Raw genomic sequence first — 7,558 nt, forward strand, 5'->3', positions numbered from 1 at the left:
AGACAAAATTAACGTCATTAGCCTTTTCACAAATTCATCCCAGGGGCCGGGCTGAACCCTTTTGTGGGACAGATTTGGCCCCTGGGCCGCATGTTTGACACCTGTGAGTTAGATACTAGATAATGAAGATAATGCTTTTCCACCCATCACTACTACAAACATGATGTCTCAGTGGAAAACCATTTTGGACAGCTGACTGGACCAGACGTGTCCTTAATGCTCTCAGAAACACCTGCTGTAATAAAACCTGAACTTCTGTCCACCATGGGTTCCAGGTGGAAGCAGTAACCACAGACATCCTCTGGACCAGGTGACTGTGAGCTTCATCTTCTGTGTTACTTGAGGATTAGATCTACAACTTCAACAGAAAGTTTGTCTATAAATATTGTTTGTACAGGACGTGCCTTCCTTTGTATATTGTTTAAATGTTTGAACTATTTGGGTTTTTTGTTTTGTTTTGTTTTTTTTTTTCAATGAAATCTAGCACTGGAATGTAATATTATGTCATCTGTTTTCATCTGTGCAGTAGTCTTCATGTAAGGTCTGTTAAAACTGTCTCTGATTAAATCATAGTGGAAAAATTAAAACAGACACATATCTGGTACCTTCCAGGGAACAGTAAGACAGAAACTATAAATGTTGTTTGACAATAGTGTTGTTATAATCAGAAGATACTGAAGAATCACTGTGATTTCAGGTTCATACAGTACGTACACTCGTATCTAGGGATGGAACCATATGAAAATTTCATATCACGGTTATTGTGACCAAAATTATCACAGTTATCATTATTATCGCGGTATTGTTAAAATTGTGCTCAAAATGTTCAAAAAGTACTTATACACACACTGAAATAATTTAACCAAGTTGTAATTAATTAAATAAATAAATAAATAAATAAAATAATTGGCACAATGTCCCTTCTGTTGCAGAAACATTCAAATATTAACCCTTAGTGGTCTGAGTCTATTTTGTCTGTTTTTTAGTCCTTTTGATTTTGCCTTTATATACTATAGAAACAAATGTTTACTATACCCATGTTTGGGATCTGTTTTTTCAGCACAACTTCATTTATATCACCTGTCTATTATTTTTTTCACTTTAACCTACTATAAAAACATAAAAGGACAGAAAACACAAAAAAATATATAAAATCCGATTTGAAAAATGTATATAATTTATTGCATAAATAACACACAGATGCTTAACAAACCTTTTCAAAGACTTTAAAAGTGAATATTGGTTCCAAGTATTAGGTATAGAAAATTAAAATTGTAATAAATTAAAACTATACTCAAATATTTGACATAAAAGCAGATCTTTACATCAGCATTTTTTTCCCTGAAAGTGCGGTAATCAAACACGGTTATCATGAGAATTAGAATTTAAACGGTAATACTAACTGTCGGGAATTTTACCACGGTTTATCATTATACCGGTAATCATTACATCCCTAATTCATACATATAGTACTGACATAGTGCCTTTAATCTGTCTGCAGCTCCATGGAATGACCAAACATGACCTTTGACCTGAACTCATTTGAACATCATGGTGGAAAATCCAGTCCAATCCTTAGGTTGGACTTTTCAAATCTAACAGAACATTCTGGTCCACCTTGGAGATTCTATTGGTGTAAATCTGTTCAACACACTAGATTTATCCGTCAAATCTATCAGCTGTCGAATCTACGAGGAGGGACACATGTTCAATTTGAAGGACAACTGAGAAGGTTGAACACTGATCAGTTCCATGGAGAAGTGAACGGACCATCCAGCTGATCACCTAAACAGGTCTGATTTACTCAGGTTTGGTGTTTTTATGATCTGAAGGATTTGTTGCTTTAATGCGCAGGTGTCAAACATGTGGCTCGGGGGCCAAATCCAGCCCACCAAAGGGTCCAGTCTGGCCCGTAGGATGAATTTGTGAAATACAAAAATTACACTGAAGATATTAACAGTCAAGGATGTTAGAATCATTTTAGGTCAATTCAACCTAAAGTGGGTCAGACCAGTAAAATACTATCATAATAACATATAAATAATGATCAATAATAGTTTTTCTCTTTGTTTTAGTGTAAACAAAGTAAAATTACACAAAATGTTTACATTTACAGACTAACTTTGTACAAAAAATGTGAATAACCTGAACAAATAAGAACAGCCTGAAATGTCTGAAGAGAAGTCTGTGGAATTGGACCAATATTCTGCCTGTTACTAAATGTTTTGTGTGTTTGTAGATCCACTGGGATCTGTAGGTTTTGGTGAACATGTATAAATGATAAACTGAGGTGTAATATTTTTCAAATTGCACTTATTTTTCTTTAGAATTTTCAGGTTGTTCATGTTATGTTCAAGTACAGTTCGTAGATGTAAACATTTTCATACGGAATTTGACTTTTTTTACTCAAAAACATGGAGAAAACTTTGGCGTTGACATTATTTATCAGTTCTATCCTATTATTTTACTGGTCCGGCCCACTTTATATCACATTAGGCTGAATGTGGAACTGAACTAACATGAGTTTGACACCTGTGCTTTAATGGAACTCCTTTTCAGGTGAGTCCATCATGTCCCTGTGAATCCAACAGAGTTCAGACTTAGTTACAGACATGATCAGGACAAAGGATCCATTTACAGATGATGGATCTGACTGTTTTACTGCAGGAACGGAGTCATGCATCACTGAACATGGACCAAAAGGATTTTACAGACACAATTATGTATCTGACTGGAACACACACACCTATTATTAAAATAAATCCAAACTCATAGGAGACCAGGACATGTCCTTTGTTCTGCACATTCTTTGGTTTTTCTTCACAGGGCAGGAGGAAGGTGTGAGTACATTTACAAAACCCAGAACTCTGACAACTTTGACAATTTTGAGTCCACATCCTGACACTTTACCACAGCTTTTTACTTTACAGCATTTACTTCATCTAGCAGATGGAGCCAAACATGAAGTGAAATGAAGTCAACATCCATTATTTCCTCAGATATTGGCCTTTATTTCCTTCTGCAGTAGAAGGTTCCAGGTTTTCATTTGAGGAAGGCTTGGATTAGAGTCAGGCCTTCATGTCTAATTTTTAATAAATATTATAATAAATATCTAGGTTGTTTAAGTAGCTTACATGTGACATTTAGCTGACATTACAGTTTTAAGTATCCAGTGATGACTTTTTTGAGTTTTAGTTTAATTTTAGTTTAGTTTACTTTGTTTGGTTTAAATATTACACATGATAGGTTAAACCTGGTACTTTTCCCTTAACCGAACCATAAAAACATTAGAAATACTGTTATCAAAACGATCTGATTTTGTAATTCAAGTGGACAGACCTTATTGGCAGAACAAAACTGTAATGTATGTAAGCAATTTACTTTTATGTTCGTAACAGTTTTTTCCACCTCTGAAAGTACAATGGAAATTTACAATTACAATGAAGTTACATGTGAAGTGAATTTTTATGAGAAAAAGTGGACCATGTATTATTATATATATATATATATATATATATATATATATATATATATATATATATATATATATATATATATGTACTGTATATAATGTGTGTTATATTATATGTTTATGAATAATGTTTTATGATATACAGTATATATAGTGAAATTTATAAGATGTGGACTAATGAGAGCTTTAAGAGTGCTGCTATGAAACAGGATATGATAGGTTATTATATTGTTTGTGGGGAGTACAGTGTATTGTATTTGCATAATTATTGTCCTGTTGTAGATTGTATGTAGAAATGGAAAGTTGGACAATTTATTTTTGATATGTCATATTTTTTGAGGGTTATTTCATGGCGTTTGCATGGGCCAGTAGAAGAAGATGGACCAAGGGGGCGGGAGTATAGAAGTTGTACTCCATCCAGCTCCTTTTCGGAGATTTTTTTTCTTAGTTTTTCTTTGTTGTTTTTGGTGTTAAAGGTGGATGTTTGAAATAAAAAATAAACCAAACCTAAACTGTGCCACAGTGTAGTTTAACCCTTACCGTAGTCTGTTTCTAACCCTGACCATACCTGCTACAGACTAAATGGGATGTGAAGACTTTTTTCACACCATGTTTTGTGCATGTCTGCCATTTTGGGAGTGATTTGTCTGTGAGAGGAGTGAAGCAGGGCACTGACAGCAGACAGAGGGGAACTGAAGGGAAGGACATGTTACGAAACATGCGAAGGCAGGTGCATAGATGTCCCATGTCGGCACAAATCAGATTAGGAGGGTCAGAAGATTTTAGGAATGAAGTGGGGCAAGATGGACCTGCACGATTAAGGCCAAGTATGCACAGACTTCAGTTTTTGTCAAAATCACTCACTCATGACACAACAAAGCCAACTGTTTGTATGGTGGGAAAAACAGGATCTGATTCCAAAAACTTCAGCTTGTAGAAAAAGTCAAACCCTGGAGTTCTAAAAGTGATCTTCTATCCTGTACAGGTTGTTCATGTCAGTATTAGAAAGACGTGCTTTCTTTGGTTAACCTTCATATCTTATATATCAGGGCTGTTAAACTCATTTCAGTTCAGTTCCACATTCAGCCTAATATGATTTAAAGTGGGCTGCACTGGTACAATAATATAAATAACAGGATAAGAACTGATAAATAATGTCAACACCAAAGTTTTCTCTGTGTTTGTGAGTGAAAAAAGTCCAATTCTGTCATGAAAATGTTTACATCTACGAACTGTACTTGAACATAACACGAACAAAAATGAACCTGGAAATTCTGAAGAAAAATAAGTGTAATTTGAACAATATTCTGAGTCAGTTTATCATTTATACATGTGCATCACAACTTACAGATCCCAGTGGATCTACAAATACACCAAACATTTGGTAACAGACAGAATATTAGTACAGTTCCACAGACTTCTGTTAAGACATTTCAGGTTTTTCATATTTGTTCAGGTTATTCATATTTTGTTTGTAAAAAGCTAGTCTGTAAATGTAAACACTTTTGTGTAATTTTCCTTTTTTTCAGTTTTAATTATTTATAGGTTATTATGATAGTATTTGACTCGTCTGACCTGCTTTAGGTTGAATTGACCTAAAATTATCTTAACATCCTTGACTGTTAATATATTTGGTATAATTTTTACATTTCACACATTCATCCCAGGGGCCAGATTGGACCCTTTGATGGGCCGGATTTGGCCCCTGGGCCGCATGTTTGACACCTGTGTTATAGGAGGAAGGGTTAACCCTTCAACCCTGAGTCCTGACTGCAGGTAAAGGTTCACATATTAACCCTTTGATTCCAGGTAAAGGTTCTGCTGAGAATCTGTGTCTGTTTCAGGTTCGTTAAAGCTGCTGTCAGTTTGTGCTTGTGTTCCTTTTCTTCAGTGGTTTTGTTTTACTGTGTGTTTTAGGGTCAAAACAGGTGGAAGAACAGAAAAAGATAAAGAGAGGAACTGAAGTTTAACAGGTTTGGACTAAATAAGGCACTAGAATGAACATCGATAACAGATTTAGGATGTTGAACATCAGCTGTGAGCTGGAACAAACTGAACAACAACTGGATTTGAATTTAGACCCAGGAGTTTTAGTTTTGGGCTGTTTTTTTTTTTTTTTTTTTTTTCTAAATCACTCCATCTGCTTTTAGACACCTGTTTAACTCCATAAAGCAGATCCACGATAAAACTCAGTAAAAATACAGTAAAAAAATAAAGGAATATCACCACAACACTGGAAACAACAGGAAAAACCAAAAACGACATCGAAAACAGTAAAAAAAAAAAAAAAAAAAAAGCCCAAACGTTCTATTTTTATAGTGAGTCAGTATCACTCACTGCTCTGTGTTTTACCCCCCCATTCCACAGGTGGTGGGGGGTGAACTGAGCATGCTCAGATGTCTACAGAAAGACCAAGGTCTATTCTATCAGCATGACTGGAAAATTCTGTTATTGAGGAAAAGGTTGAATTTTTTGGAATTTTTAAATTAAATCATACATTCAGATTCAGATACATTCACCAGTGACACGTTAGGGCTTAAAGCACAGGTGTCAAACATGTGGCCTGGGGGCCAAATCCGGCCCACCAAAGAGTCCCAAGGCCCTTGGGATGAATTTGTGAAATGCAAAAATTATGCTAAAATATGAACAATCCTTTTAGTTCAGGTTCCACATTCAGACCAATTCAATCTGCAGTGGACAGGATTCAGTCAAATACTGTCAGAATAACACAGAAATAATGACAACTGCAAATGTTGGCTTGTAAATGTAAATATTTTCATGTATTTACACTAAAACAAAGAATTATTTTTGCAAAAAAAATGTGAATAACCTGAACAAATATGAACAACCTGAAATGTCTTAAGAGAAGTAAGTACAATTTTAATAATATTCTGCCTGTTACTAAATGTTTTGTGTTTGTAGATCCACTGTGATCTGTAAGTTCTAATGTACATGTGGAAATGATAAACTGAGGCAGAATAGTGTTAAAATTATACAGATTTTTTCAGTTTGTTCATGTTATTCACATCTTTTGAAAGTATAGTTTGTAGATGTAAACCTGTTCATAATGTAAATGTACGTTTTTCGCTCTTAAACATAGAGAAAAGTTTGGAGTTGACATTACTTCTATATTATTATTTTCCTGGTTGGGTCCACGGCAGATCAGATTTAGCTGAATGTGGAACTGAACTAACGTGAGTCTGACTGCCCTGGGTTAAAGTGTTGAAGGAAAATGTGGCCTTTGAAGCCCTACCCATGAAATAACAGCAGAGTAAAGGGGGCCCACCTGGTGGTGTCTGGTCCAGGCTCAGATGTGTCAGATCTCTGATGGACTCTTCTCTGGATGTGGATCTGGATGTGGATCTGGATGGACTCTGCCTCTTTTACAGGTCTTCCCAGTGTGTGTGCATTCGAGCAGGAGGGCTGTGATTTTCCTCTACTTCTGCGTCTGGTACGAAAGGCCCCGCCCCCTCACCTGCTCACCTGGATGCCAGGTAAATGTGGCAGGACAGGTTACGGTAGGAGCCCGACTGAGCGCGAGCAGAGAGTAGGTCAAACAGACACAGCCCTGGCATCCATCACTGGGCTGTTTTTCACTCTCCAGTGTCAAATTTAGAATTGAAGAGACGAACAGGAAGTAAAGCAGAGTTTGACAGTGAAACACTGGAAACAGGTGCGTGAAAACAACACTGTTTTATCAGACAGTTCATTTTCCTGTGGTGCATGCAATATAAAAACTGAGACTGATCTGAGACTGAGGTACTTAGTTCAAAAATAAAACTCAACATTTATTTGATTTAAAAAAAAAAAAAGTGTATTAAATTGAATTCTAATACTTGGTCATTCCATTTGTAATGCAGAAAATGGAAAAGTAAGATACTGTATTTATTCGACTCATATTAAAGTCACTGCTTTCAGGTATTTTGTATTTATTCCTGCATTTAGTTCTTCACAAAATAGTGACATTATATGACATTCACACGATCAGTGGTTATTATGTGTTTGTCTGTGTTGCTTTATAAATGGACATAAACTGCGTAACGTACCTGTTTATTTACATGTAAACATGTGTGTAAATGCTCTTCT

At 35.6% G+C, this 7,558-nt stretch overlaps 1 protein-coding gene across 1 annotated transcript in view; it reads right to left on the bottom strand.

Annotated features, from left to right (window-relative positions):
* Positions 1-6,907, bottom strand: part of LOC115438698 (E3 ubiquitin-protein ligase TRIM39) — a 47,017-nt gene extending 40,110 nt beyond the window's left edge. The window contains exon 1 of the mRNA XM_030162478.1: positions 6,759-6,907. The gene's annotated coding sequence lies outside the window, so the exon portion shown is untranslated. The remainder of the gene's footprint in view (positions 1-6,758) is intronic.
* Positions 6,908-7,558: the final 651 nt, after the last annotated feature.

The sequence above is a fragment of the Sphaeramia orbicularis genome, chromosome 18 (genome assembly GCF_902148855.1).
Source record: "Sphaeramia orbicularis chromosome 18, fSphaOr1.1, whole genome shotgun sequence".
Lineage (NCBI taxonomy): Eukaryota > Metazoa > Chordata > Actinopteri > Kurtiformes > Apogonidae > Sphaeramia > Sphaeramia orbicularis.